The sequence below is a fragment of the Stenella coeruleoalba genome, assembly GCF_951394435.1.
Source record: "Stenella coeruleoalba genome assembly, chromosome: 15".
Taxonomy (NCBI): domain Eukaryota; kingdom Metazoa; phylum Chordata; class Mammalia; order Artiodactyla; family Delphinidae; genus Stenella; species Stenella coeruleoalba.
The window spans coordinates 72776997-72792331 of NC_137161.1; positions in this window are offsets into that span (position 1 = coordinate 72776997).

A 15335-nucleotide genomic window follows, 5' to 3' on the forward strand; every position below is an offset into this window, starting at 1 on the left:
GTAATGATTTTAACCCTGCTGCTCTTCTCCACTCTGTCACTGATGAAATTCCTCATGACTGCTTAACACTGATGGACCAGCCCCTGACTCCTTGTGATGGTCTGCAGGAAATTCCTTTGGATAACGCTGACTTCTCATGGTTGGATGATGTTTCTTATTTAAAAGGTAACAAGGGCTCATATCATGCTCGGTATGCTGTGCTACTCCTTTTGATGTTGTCTTGAGGCAGCATCTTTACCGACGGCTACTTCAACCCAACAGGCTGAATTATATCGTTCTTGTTCTTTGGCCAAGGACAAAATTGCCAATGTTTATTTATTTATTTTTATTTAATTAATTTATTTATTGGCTGTGCTGTGTGGCATGTGGGATCTTAGTTCCCTGACCAGGGATGGAACCCGTGCCCCCTGCGGTGGAAGCGCAGAGTCCTAACCACTGGACCGCCAAGGAATTCCCCCAAATTGCCAGTATTTATATTGATAGTAGATGTGCTTTGGGAGTAGTTCATGATTTTGGAATGTTGTGGAAGCAACATGGCTTCCCCTCACTTGCAGTGGAAATAAAATTAAAAATGGCCCTTATATTCAGGAATTAGTGGATGCCATACTTTTACCTGCCACTTTAACTATTATTAAGGTTCTGGGGCGTTCTAAACATGACTCCTTAGAAGCTAAGGAAAATCTCTTTGCTGATATTTCCACAAGAATGCTGTCCTTAATGGGACCAAGAGCAGCCAAACCTCTGTCATGGTCCAAAGAAATATTTCCCCCAAAGGATAACTTAGAAAAACTGGCTAGAGAACCCCAACAATTGGCCTCAGAAAAGGAAAAACAAGTTTGGAAATTCAACAGCTCTTGGTTTGATAAAAAGAGAAGGCTCCAATTTGGGTCAAATAACAACCCAGTCCTACTGGAGACTCTAAAATTCCCACTTTTCACCACTGTACATGCATTAAACCATTGATCCACTAATAAAATAATAGCATTCATGAATCAATATTGGTGAGGAAACATGAACAGCACCACAAAAAGTGCCTACCTCACTTGTCCCACTTGTCTGAAGTATAACCCAGGGAAGCCTGTTCGTACTGCTCCTGGACATTTTAAACTGCTTAATGGACCATTTGAAATCTGGTAAATGGATTTCATACAACTTCCTCCATCTTATGGGTAGAAATGTTTTAGTTATGGTCTACATGTTTTCACACTGGACTAAAGTCTTCCCTTGTAGACAGGTTACTGCCTCTTCTGTGGCTAAAATCCTTTTAGAAAAAACTACCCCTACTTGGGGAACTCCTTTTGTGTTTCATAGTGATAAAGGAACCCATTTTACTTGCCACATACTTCAACAAGGCTGTGCAGTTTGGCCCGTTTTACAAAACTTTCACTGTACATGCCACCCTCGACCAGGGATTGAACCCACGGGTGGCCTTTGGCAGTGAAAGCATGGAGTCCTAACCACTGCACTGACTGACAGGGAATTCCCTCGATCCTCTTCTTTACTTGAACACATTAATGGCATTATTAAGACTCAGTTGGCAAAGTTTATAGAGACCCTCCAAATACCTTGGTCAAAAGCACTGCTGTTGGTCTTTCTAAATCTCAGATCCACCCATTTTTGGAACCCATGAAACTTATCCTTTGAGATAGTCAAGGGTCATCCAATGCACTTGTCTCTTGATTCTTTTGACCCACAACTGATAAAAGGAGAGATATTCCAATATTTCAAAGGCATAATTGCTTGTATTAAAAATAGTCATTCTGGACTTCCCTGGTGGTACACTGGTTAAGAATCTGCCTGCCAATGCAGGGGATACGGGTTCGAGCCTTGGTCCGGGAAGATCCCACATGCTGTGGAGCAACTAAGCCTGTGTGCCACAACAGCTGAGCCTGTGCTCTAGAGCCCGCGAGCCACAACTACTGAGCCCAAGTGCCATAACCACTGAAGCCCGCGCGCCTAGAACCCGTGCTCCACAACAAGAGAAGACACCACAATGAGAAGCCCGCGCACCATAATGAAGAGTAGCCCTTGCTCTCAGCAACTAGAGAAAGCCCATGCAGCAACGAAGACCCAATGCAGCCAAAAAAGAAATAAAGAGAAACTAAAAAGAAAGAGAAAAGCTTTTAAAGGAATAATAATAATCATGCTTTGGTAGAGCAACTGTCTTTTCACAGTGTGCCCTTGGGAGATGAAGACCTTAAACATGACATCTTGCAACCTGGAGATTTAGTCTTTTGGAAAAGACACCTTCAGAACTCTCTTCAACCTCACTGGAGAGGCCCCTATCAGGTTCTGCTAACCAGCCCTTGGGTTGTCAAACTCCAAAGCATAGACCCTTGGATTCATGTGACACACCTAAAGGAAGCACTGAACCCTGACTGGACCTGCACATTTTCTGGTGCTCTGAAAGTAAAGAGTTCCTAGAATTGAAAGAGACAACATCTGATAAGACAGCTTTCCCAAGATATCCAGACCAGGCCTGTTGGATGTTTGTCACCAAACTGTTGACGATGACATAATGTTTCAGATGATCTCCAATATCTATGATCTTGACGACAGGTGGACTTGAGATTGAAAGTGCCTGAGAGTTCTCCCTCCTTTCCCTCCTTGTTACCCAGATGTGACCTCAACAGGTTTCCAATCTGTGTACATTCCCTCTGAAAAGAGACACTATACCCAGGAAAGGTCCTTCCTGGTGTTGTGGGACAAAAAGCTGCTGAAACTAGAAAACCTGACTCTTGATCAGCGACGCATTCAGAGAAACAACTGGATCAAAAGGAGGATCTGTAAAAAAAAACTTAATAAAGAGAAGCCTCAATTAAATAGAGTTGGAAGACCAGAGGGGAAGCTCCATACCCTGGGACCATAGTAGAGTCTAACAGGAAGAAGAAAATTCCTCTTCTTTCCTGGCAAGGACTCAGCCAATGAAAAGCCATATACTCTTTGTTTATTATAGCCTTCCCACCCTCCTTTTCCCCTCTATAAAAGAGTTCTCCTTCTTTTGCTATGTGGGGACTTGCATGTGGTTTGCCATGGTTGCAGACTCTGAATTACAATTCTCTACTGATCCTGCATAAATTCATCTTTGCTGGAGAAATATCTGGCAGTCTATTTGTTTTAGGTCAACACCCTGCTCTCTGAAAGCAGAGCATTCTTATGAAACTTTTTGTAAGCCAAAATGGCGTAAAGCAAAGAAGCAATTACTTCAGAATACATCTTGCTAACGGTTGCACAAAATAAATCCAGAGAAAGCACAGATGCTCCCAGACGTAGTTCAGAGCTAAGGGAGCTTGGTGTTGAAATGTTGAGTGTAGTTCCCAAGGAAGGAGCTTGGTGGTGCCGCTCTCGCTGCTTGGGGTGGACATAGCTTGCTCACAGCAAACACTGAACACTTTTTTCACTTCTTTTTTGTAAAAGCAGAAACCCTCTTTGTATATCTTTCAGTTAGCAAAGACAGGTACTAATGTAGGTCTTTCGTAAAAGTGAGTGGCATAAAGTGAACTTTTGAACAGAAGGAAAGATATACAAAGGTCATTAACTACATGTGGCTATTAATATTAAAATGCATTAAAATTAAATAGAATTTAAAATTCAGTTCTTTAGTTGCACTAACAGCATTTCAAAGCCTCCATAGCCACATGGGGTTAGCGTCTGCCACACTGGACAGGACAGATACAGAACATTTCCATCATTGCAGAAAATCCTGTTGTATACCTGCTGTTCTATATTGTTTGTTCAGCTTCCAGTAGCACTTCCTCCTATCTGCTCCCCTGATCCACAGGAGTGGGGCCTTAGCTGATATTAACTCAAATAAAAAAAATGTTTTCCCCTGCTTAAAAGTCTTCCGTGGCTACTCAAGTCTCTTATAATAAAACCAAACTCCTCAGTTTGGTCCTGATGGCCCAAAATGCCTGGGGACACAGGTCCCTGATTGCTTTTTTCAATCTCATCCTATCAGCCATTTTGAAAGACACAACCTCACCTCCCTGACCAGTTCTTAGTCTAGGAGAATGGATTCAAGCTGGGCCAATCAGGGTGTTAGTAGGGATGGTGGTCTGTTGGTGACCCTGACTGGCCCTGCTCTTGAACAGATTGGTATTTGTCATAGTTTTCTACAGAGGGCACCTGACCCAATTGGTTAAAACAAGTCCCATTGCTCATTGGTAGGGAAAGAGTCTTCAGTTAGGTCCAATCAGAGGGTCTGGCATACAAGGTCAGTCTAAAGCCACACCTGTTTATTAGTTTCAGCTGGTTGAGATGACATACAATATTCAGTTTTGATATCTCTTAGGCAAGTGTTACTGTAGATGGAAATCTTCCTTTTTAAGAGATACACCCTAAGTATATTTCCTGCCTGTCTCAATACACTATTCGTGATGCTAGTGGGAGAGCAGACAAAAACAAAAATGAGAGGGGAAGATTGTCACAGCCATTCCTCTCCTTTCTTGCTAACTGGATCCCAATTTTGTTCAGCCATTGGGTGGGCAGCAATATGTCCACGGATGTAGGACCCCTACCTCCTGTCCAGGGAGTGCATGAGGATGGGTGTCGGCCACTTGGGGGCAACACTGCTCCTCTTCACCAGTGATTGGTTCAGTTCTGACCCAGGGAAACTCTGCTGGAGCTTCTGTAAAAGACTTTCTTCCACTATTTGAAAGAAAAGTTCCAGGGACTTCCCTGGAGGCCCAGTGGTTAAGACTCTGTGCTTCCACTGTAGGGGGCATGGGTTTGATCCCTGATCAGGGAACTAAGATCCTGCATGCCCTGCTGTGTGGCCAAAAAAAAAAAAAAGAAAGAAAGAAAAAGAAAAATCTCTTCAAGGAGAAAGGATCCTCTTCCCATGGCAGGATTGTACTTCCTGCCCCCCTAGAGTCATGTGACTAGTTCTGGCCAATAAGCTCTGAGTGGAAATGCCATGGTGTTGGTTCACCAACTGGCCCCATAAACAAAGGGCAAAGAGAGGTCGAAGAAAGAAGCAGACGACTCCAGACTCCAGATTGGTAGATGGCAGGTGCGATAAGCAAGGGAACTTACATACGAGGCTTGTCTTGGGCAGCCACAGATGAGTAGATCTCCACACCTGCCAGCCAGTATCTTACAAGTTTATATAGAGGCCTTAACTGGGTTTAGTCATGTATACTGTCCAGATGGTCTCAGCAACCCCATACTCTCTCAAGGCTACCTCCTTGTAATAGCTCCCACTGTGGGAACAATGGGCAGAGTGTACATTCCAAGGACGGGGGTGGGTGTGGGTGAGGAGCCTCCAAAAGACTGGGTCCAGCTTTCTGACGTCAACTGGTGGTCATTTCCTCTCCATGACTTCCTCCAACACACGTGCAACTACCAGGCCAGAATTTTAGTGCTGGGACCGTCTAGCACTGGCTTTTTCCCCTTGCCCCAGTAATGAGCAATGTTTCAGCCTGGCCCCAGAATGAGAATGATGTAGAGCAGAGCCCTCGGTCAGCCCTCAGTGGACATGAAGCAAGACATAAACCTATGTGTGTTAAGCTCCTGAGATACTGGGGTTATTACCACAGCATGATAATTTAGCACAGCAGTTCTCAAAGTGAGGTCTGGGGACCTCCGTGGGCTCCCAAACCCTTTCGGAGGGTCTGCAAGATCAAAACTATTTTCATGATAATACTAAAAGGTTATTTGTTTTTTCACGTAGTTTTTTCAGAGACTACGTAACACATGATGATGTTATCACTCCGATGGCTAACGAAATGTGTTCTTGTGTTTTAAAAAATTATCAGTTTTAATTTTCAGTATAGTAAATATAGATAGATATAACCTACATAAAGAAAAGCTTTTGGGGGTTCCTTTCTTCTCCCTTTCTTTGTTTTCATACCTATACACATTTCCCCCAAATATTTGTTTTATGACATGTATTATTACACAAAGTATACATTTAAATTATAGTGCTATGCAGAGCTTTAGCTTTCATTCATAGGGATATATCCTTGCCCATCTATCTTCAAGAGTACTGATATAATTTTCAGAGGAGATGGCCAGCAGGCTGTTAAAGCAGTGTGCTGGTTCTGCTCTGCTGTTCCCTTTCGGCTCCTTATGCAGGTTCCAACGGTGCTCCTAGCCAGCTCATCAGACACTTACGGCCATAAGGTCCCTCAGCATGCCAACTGGAGTTCCTGCTGTTGGAATCTATTTTTATATTATCCCATTTATAAAATCACAGGCTCTCCTGTTACAGGAAGTTCCTTGTCATTTCTTTCCCTGTGTTGCTGGGGGGTACTTACATCATTGTTTTTTTTTTTTGTTTTTTGGGGTTTTTTTGGCTGCACTGGGTCTTCATTGCCGGCTTCTCTCTAGTTGTGGCACTCGGGTTTAGTTGTCCCACGGCATGTGGGATCTTAGTTGCCGGATTCTTAACCACTGAACCACCAGGGAAGTCCCTCATTGTGGGTATTTAAAATTTTTTAAAATTAATTAATTAATTAATTAATTATTGGCTGTGTTGGGTCTTCATTGCTGCGCGCGGGCTTTCTCTAGCTGTGGCGAGAGGGGGCTACTCTTCATTGTGGTGTGCGGAGCAGGGGCTCCAGGTGCGTGGGCTTCAGTAGCTGTGGCTGAAAGGCTCCAGAGCGCAGGCTCAGTAGTTGTGGCGCACAGGCTTAGTTGTTCCGCGGCATGTGGGATCTTCCTGGACCAGGGCTCGGACCCGTGTCTCCTGCATCGGCAGGCGGATTCTTAACCACCGTGCCACCAGGGAAGCCCCCTCATTGTGTTTTATTTTACCATTTCTATGTAATGATTCTCCAGTTTTCCCACACTTTTCAACATCAGAACCTGTTTCAGAACATGTTTTTGTGTGTGTGTGTGTGTGGTACGCGGGCCTCTCACTGTTGTGGCCTCTCCCATTGCGGAGCACAGGCTCCGGACGCGCAGGCTCAGCGGCCATGGCTCACGGGCCCAGCTGCTCCGCGGCATGTGGGATCCTCCCGGACCGGGGCACGAACCCTTGTCCCCTGCATCGGCAGGCGGACTCTCAACGACTGCGCCACCAGGGAAGCCCAGAACATGTTTTATCTTTAGGTCTGTGCTCATTTGCCCACTGGCTTTTTTTTTCTTTTTGGCCACACAGCATGGCTTGCGGGATCTTAGTTCCCCAACCAGGGATCGAACCCACGCCCCCTGCAGTGGAAGCAAGAAGTCTTAACCACTGGACCGCCAGGGAGGTTCCCCTCCGGCCTCTTTTTGAAAGATATAGTGTTTCCAGGGAGCAGAGATTAAAAATTAAAGGTCTATTCCTTAGAAATTTTAGAGGCTAAAGTAGAAGTTTGAATTATTGAGAACTACTAGTTAAAGTAGGTCCTGCACAACTATTTGCTTTTTGTAATCCAGCTGACCCTTGAACATCACGGCAGGGTTAGGAGTGCTGACCTTCCACTTGTAGTTTATGGTCGGCGCTCTGTACACGTGGTTCCTCTGTATATGAGGTTTCTCCACATCCATGGTTCCAAAACCTGACGATTCAACCAACCACAGATCGTGTAGAACTACAGTATGTATTTATTGGAAAAAAGACAAAAACCAAAAAACTGCTTGTAAGTGCACCTGCAGTTCAAACCTGTGTTGTTCAAGGGACAACTGTGATTAAAAACTTAGGCTAAAGCTGGAACAAGGGTATCCTAGATCATCCTGAGGTTTTCCTGATAAATTCCAATTACTCTGTGGTACTCGAGTATATTCAAATGCTTATTACGTTCTTTAGATAACACTGCTGAATAAGAGTTCTAGAAATGAATTCAAGATGACACAGGAAAACTCTCACCCAGAGAGTTTATTTGAACCATCATTGCAAATACTACTTGCTGTCTTGCAGCAGTAAAAGGAAGTTCTGAAATAGACAAGCCCTGGTGAATTACAACCTCATAACTCCACTATAATTAGATACATTTTGATATGATTATTAGCAAATTTCCACACAATTTTGGTACTGGTTCAGAGGGTTTTTCCTATTGTCATAGAAAAAGTAGCAGATAACAATTACGTTGAGCACAGCTACATTATTTTTCCCTGTGGACAATAATAAACTATGTTTGTATCTCCAATTTTACACTCAATGGTGGTTAGGTTTCTGGATGATGGAACGATGTGTTTCTTCTACTGCAGAGAAGAAATACATCTCCACCTAAAAATTACTAAAGCCAAATTTACCCATAATGTCTTCTTATTTCAGTAAGAACCATCAGGTAAGAAAACCCCTGAGGACTTCCCTGCTGGTGCAGTGGTTAAGAATCTGCCTGCCAATGCAGGGGACATGGGTTCGAGCCCTGGTCTGGGAAGATCCCACATGCCGTGGAGCAACTAAGCCCGTACACCACAAAGACTGAGCCTGTGCTCTAGAGCCTGCGAGCCACAACTACTGAGCCTGCCTGCTGCAACTACTGAAGCCCGTGTGCCTAGAGCCCGGGCTCCGCAACAAGAGAAGCCACCACATTTAGAAGCCCACGCACCGCAACAAAGAGTAGCCCCCACTCGACGCAACTAGAGAAAACCCACGCACAGCAACGAAGACCCAACACAGCCAAAAATAAATAAATTAATAAATAAATAAAAAAAGAAAACCCCTGAAATGAGAAGCAAATCTCTCAGTTTTACTATGCCATATTTTTCACACTTTTTTTTTTTTTTTTTAAGCAACACTTTCCTAAGTTGTTTCATATGAAGCTTTCACTAAAGAAAGGAGTTGCGGGACTTCCCTGGTGGTGCAGTGGTTAAGAATCCGTCTAACAACGCAGGTGACACGGACTTGAGCCCTGGTCTGGGAAGATCTCACGTGCTGCAGAGCAACTAAGCCCGTGTGCCACAACTACTGAGCTCACGCACCACAACTACTGAAGCCTGCACGCCTAGAGCCTGTGCTCCGCAACAAGAGAAGCCACCACAATGAGAAGCCCGTGCACCACAAAGAAGAGTAGCCCCTGCTCGCCGCACGCCGCAACTACAGAAAGCCTGCGTGTAGCAACAAAGACCCAACGCAGCCAGAAAAAAAAAAAAAAAAAAAGAGGAGTTGCTAAGTTCTCTGGTTTCTAATCAGCTAAGAGGCAGGAGCCTTAGGGCAAAATTCTTAAAAAGAAAAAAAGCCGGTCAAAACCTGTTTCGTTGAAAACAGAATTCATTGCAGTTTGGCTAGGCTCATCTTGTTGACCTACTAGATCTGAAGACATAGCTTGAAAAAATAATAGTGTAAAATATCTCACTGATTCGCTTTACTTCTTAAAATGTGGCCTAGAAAAATTAAAACTACGTAAGTGGATCTTAAGGCTTAGATAGTTCCTTTGGACATTCATTAGAAACAATTTTTTATATGTGTAGTTTTCATTTTAGGCCCCCACAAAGAAAGTAAGGAGAACTTTTCTCTTACTTGTATCTTCCTGTCGAAATATGCAAATGAAATTGAACAAAATATATTTGGAATGTTCAGGTCTTTGCATAAACAACTCAAGCATAAACTTTTTTCAGATTTTTTATTTATTTCTCAGGAAGCCCCTGTATTGCTACCTTTTCTCAGCCCTCCTCCTTTTTCCTTTGTCTGTAGAGTGAGAGACCCTCCCTGACAGGCAATGATGCGGAAATGCCACCAGAGCCTTTCATGTTTCATTTTCATGAACCGGGTACCAGCATTTGGGGCTGGCCAGTTTGTTCCCCTGGGACCTCTAACCCATTTGGAAATGGATGTGCCATTTTGACAGGACAGTTGTGCCCTTTGGTGTCGCCATGACCACCAAATTCCTCGCCCCGTGTCCTTTCTGTCTCCTGGCTCTGCTTCCTAGAAGGCTTTCTGCCATTTTGCTCAGACCCAGTGAACTGTGTGGCCCTTTTCTAGCCAGTCCAAGCAGGTTTTCTCTTAGCACAGCCCAGTGAGCTGCCCAGTATTTACTTTCCCAGTTCTGTTTATCATGACAACTTCCCACAGAGACACAGAAACTGAGTTAACCACCAGCCCCCACAGCCAGCGGCACTTCCTGTCCTGGGCGCTGCCCAAGGAAATAATAAAGCAATTATTTCTTACTTGAAGCTGTGCATCTTGAAGGACGGGTGAGAGAGAAAAGGACATTTATTCATGCAGTTATGTTCCAGGCCCAGTTACAGGTGATTTGCAGATGGAAATATCCTTTGATATTCACCTTAGACCTACAAGGTCGCTTTCTTTTATTCTTATTTTGACTTATAGGAAGTAGCAGAGTTGTCTTACACCTCAGGGCCTCTGCTTAGGTTGCTATGGGTTTTGTCCCGCAGAAAACTCGTCTCCAAGAGGCAAATTGGGGCTGCGTGAAATTCAGCTCCTGCTCTATTCGCTAAGCCTTGGGCCCTGCTTGGGCCGTACTGGCCTGGAGGAAGGGATGCCTTCCCAAGTCACACAAAGACACCCTGCAGGCTAAGTGCCCAGGTCTGGCCCAAAGCCCCACTCCATCCCTCTCAAAGTTCCTGAGAAGAGGGATGTTGCCTGCTCTTCCCCATGAGCCCTGTAGGCAGGGACCCAGCCACAGTGTCTGGAGGACAGGCCCTCGGTCAAGCTGGCTCCTCCTCCTTCCTCGGTTCACGCCATTCTTGGGCTGACAGATGCCTTGCTTGTCTTGTAGACTCCCAGCTGCAAAGTCATCACGTCTATTATAGGGAAGGCTGATCCATTCCACTGCTCACTGCAAAACTAATCAAGCTTCTTTGGTCCCACCCTACAACATCCTCTTACCACCTACTGCTATGGCACTCTGTAAGAGTCAATTCCTTTTTGGTCAATATACATTCATGGTAAAAAATTCAAATATAAAGGAGGATCCAGGGAAAAGTGAGTTTCCTTCATACACTCAATCCCAAGTTTCTCAGACTCCTTCCCCAGAAATAACCACTGTTACTAGTTTTTTTCTTCTTCCAGAGATATTGTATGCATAAACAAACATATATATATATGTATATAAAGTAACTCTCCCCCCTCACTTTAAAACCTAGATAATAGCATATTACACACATATTGTCCAGTACCTTGCTCCTTCCTCCCATTAGTAATAGAGATTAGATAGTCTTTATATCTGTGCATTCAGATCCACCTCATTAAAAAAAAAATCTCATAGTGTCTGTACACTTAGATCTATCTAATTTTCTTAATCTCATGGTATAGCTGTATCACAGTGGTTCTCAATCTTGGGTGACTCTGTACCCCCTCCCCCTCCAGCCAGGAGACAACTTTGGTTATTACAACTGGGGGTGGTTACAAACATCCAATATGGGTAGAGGCCAGGAATGCTGCTAAATATCCTATAATACACAGAACAGTCCCCCACAGCAAAGAATTCTCTGGCCTAAAATGCCAATAGTGCCGAGACCGAGAAATTTTGCTGTATAATAACTCAGTTAACCAGATCCCCTATTGATAGGCACTTAGGTGGTTTCTAATATTTTGATATATAGACAGTGCTGCATTGACAATGGTATAAATTGGAGTTCTCAGTTGCAGATGATATAATCTATTTTAGTTTAAGCAGAAAGGGATTAGAAGGTGGTGACTAAGTTTTTGAGGAGGTTAAGAGTCAAGTTTGGATGCTTCCCAGCCGGTAATAGATACCAGGCTGAGGTTCCAACAACACCACAGAAAATTTCTAGTGGAAATTCCAGTGCTGTTGCCTCATGCCATTGACATTAGTGATACCAAGGATGCTATAACCTGCACAAGAGCTACCCCTGAAGGACCAAAGGCTTGGGCTGCTATGCTGGCCAGAACAGCTGAATGTACCACAAATGACTGCTGCCTCCAATCCTGCGCGATGCATCTGCTGGACAAAATTGGGCTGGAGATGATCAAGAGACAGGCGTGGAACTCAGGAGCATCATGGCTGGACCTACACATTGGGGAGCTGAAGGCATGATGTGGATGAGATTCTCCAGAGCCAATTTTTAACTTGGAGTCTTTGCTAGGGGTCTGAGAATAGCATCAGGGGGGTCACAGATTTGGACAGGAAAGAGTACATTTAAATTTTTACTAACCTCCAGTTGACACTTAGCATTTTTCTCAATCGGCTGTCTATAGGCAACAAACCACAGCAGTGTCTGGGTCTTTGACACCAACAGAAATCTCAGAAATTTTCATATCACATTGCAGCTGTTGCAGGTAACTTAAACCACTTTTTACATTCCATTCTACTTCAAAATTCAGATATTATGCTATCAGGTCTGTATATTTGATCATGAAGATGTTTTTAAGAAATATTTTGATAACTCTATTTTCATTTAATTGGTTTCCTTTGTATTCTTACAATGTTTGTTTTATGCATTTAAAAATATTCTAAGAAGGGATCCACAGAATTCACTAGACTCTGGCACAAAAAGAGGTTAAGAAGCTCTCATCTGGAACTAATCACAAACTCAACTGCCTCCAAGGGCCAGGTAGAGGCCTGAAAACCAGGACCTGCTTTGGTTTCTTACGTTTGAAGGGAAGAAATATTTTCCCTTGCTTTTAATTCCACTCTAAGAACAACCACGTTAAACACCTGATATAAATGGCAATTGACTCTGGCTTCCATGTCAGGAATACTAGGAAGTAATGGAGACTCTGGTCAGTTGCAAGCACATGCCCCAGCAGCTTCTTGTCCCAGCTGACCCTTGCCCTGTGGGAAAGTGGGCCCTGGATGGTCAGAGCCTCCAGTTTTCAAGAAAAGCCAGAAGTTTGGATTTTTCTCTATTTTTAGTGTTGGCAAATGGTTAAAAAAATTAAAACCAACATGTAGGCTACAGACAACCTGTCTGCGGGCTGCGTTTCACACCAGGCTGCAGTTGGGGCTTTTGAGTCTCGAGGAAGAAGCAAAGGAGGCTGAAGACAGAACTCTGCAGAGCACTGCTATCTGCAGGGCGAGCAGAGGAGGAGAATGCAGGGAAGGAGCTAAATGGACAGTGGGAAAGTGGGGAGGGCCCGGAGCAGGGATGCCAAGTAAGGAGACTTTTAAGGAGTGAGAGGCCCCTGTGTTTCGTGAGTCAGGAGAGGTTCACTGAGAGAGATAAGCCTGGAGAAACAGTCACTTGAGGTTGCCTTTCACAAGTCACAGTCTGAGCCTGTTACTCCCTGCCATGCTACTGCATGAGTGCCCTTCCCCACCCACGCCTTTGACTTTGCCATTCCATCTGCCTGTTACACCATATCCTCTGCTGCTTGGTGAACTCCTACTTACCCTGTAAGGCCTGGCTTCAATGTCACCACCTCTTTTTCCTCTTCTGTGGTTGTCTACCTGATGGATGACTTGCTCTCCCAGAAGAGTTTCCACAGTCCTTGATTCCATGTTACAGCACTTACCACATTTGATTCAAATACACTTTGGGGTTTGTGGGGTTTGTGGGTCTCACCCACATCTTGCCCACTGGCTATAAGGTCTTGTGGCTCAGGGACTGGGTTTTTTTATCCTCTTCTCTCTAGGTCTGCCCCAGGCTTGGTACATATTATGCAGTGCTCAAGCGACGTTTGCTGAAGCATGGGGGTTAAGAGCCGGAACTCTGAGCCAGGCTGCCTGGGTTGGGAACCTGGCTTTGCCACTTTCTGTGTAGCCCTGGGCACAGCTTTTTACCTTTCCATGCCTTTTTGTTCATCTGTAAAATGTAATCCTCATGTCAACATTTTATTGTGAAGAATAAGATTAAACACGCTATACTTACAGCACTCAGAACACTGCCTGAAACTTAGTAAGCCTTATCAAAGTGTTATGTTATTATAAATATGTTATATATAAATATTATTATTATTATATGTTAGCTTTGTTATTAAATTGCTTCATCTGTTTTGTACACTAATGCATCCTCAGTACCCTGGACAGTCCCTGGAACACTGTAGGTACTTAATAAATATTTGTAGAATCAATGAATGAATGAGGGGTGGACTTCCCTCTGTTTGCCCTCACTCAAGTGTCACAATGCCCTCCCAGTGGGGGTGGGGTGGGTGACAGGGTGTTCAAGGGCCATTAGGGCCTAAGTCAGGAATTTAGTAGAAGTTTGTGGGCATAGCCCACAATTATTTCTCTAGGAAAACGTGTCTAACCTACAAAGGAAGTTCTGGAACCCACATCACAGGTAAGCTGGGAAGGAAAATCCGCATGGCACATGTACCAGGAATAACCTCCTTTGTCTTGTTTTATTCGATACTTTCAAATTTCCTTCTCTAGGCAAGGCTGATTAGAGTGCAAGTTGCAAGTTAATTTGAATTTCACTTTTTGTCCTTGCTCTTATAGGGAGTGAAAAGGCTTCAGAACACTTCAAAGTGTTCGCATAACCAACATAAGGAGTGTTTTGCAGCCACACAGACCTGGATTCAAATCAGGACCCCTGACCCTTAGGTGTTCTATAATCATGGATTGCACTCAGCCTGAGTCTCATTTTTCTTACCTGTAAAATGGAGATAGCTTTACCTTCTTCATAAGACTGTAATGGGAAAGCAATTAATTGTGCATTTTGAAATCACTTCAGCTCTATACAAATATCAGTTATTATTGGATCTCCACATTGGTTCCTCGGTAGGGTTTCAGGAGAATAAAGAGTAGCCCTTTATCAGTAAAAAGGCTGGGAAATCCCTGATCTAATCTCAGTGCTCTTTGAGATCCGGAGGGTTTGGGCTTTCCAGTCCAAGAGCTACTCGAGCCAAGCTACTCGCGGGCCAAGCCGTGAGGGTGTGGGTGGGCGATCAGTGCTTGACCAGATTGGGACCCAAGGGTCCATGCTTTCTTTCATGGCAAGCGCCACAATCTACAAACCCTGGTAAGGACTTCAGCAGACGCAAGCCTGAAAGACGATGAGTGAATACCTAGACGCAGGGAGAGGGTCGGTGTGTGTTGTCGGTGGAGGAACACTAGAGCCAGAGAGGGAGGCTGGCGCCGGAGGGAGGATGCATTTGATGCAGTGTAAGGGGAATGGAGCGCAGGAGCTCTCCATCCTGAGCGAAAGTGAGGCCCAGTGAAAGGGGCCAGCCTGAGGAATTTCGGTTCCCGCCCCTCGGCTCCCGGCTTTGACTACAGTTCCGCCCGCAACCGCCCTGGGCCCCTCGCCCCGCCCCCAGAGGGTAATAGGGCTGTACCATTATGCCATCATAGGGGTGAGGGTGAAACGTGGGCTTAGTCCTGAAAAGCAAATGTAACTTCTTTGTCAGAAAAACAGAGGATTATATGTATTATTTGCAAGGTTCTTAGTTAATACGCTTCCTTTCTGCCTGCTAGGGTCCTCTATACTCCCTGAAGAGTTGCAGGAGTCGGCCACGATTCCCCCTTTCCTTTCCGCAGTTGGTGCGTTCCCCCGGCATGCGTAGGCGGGGAGGCGTACATAAACCTCGACGCAGGAGGCGG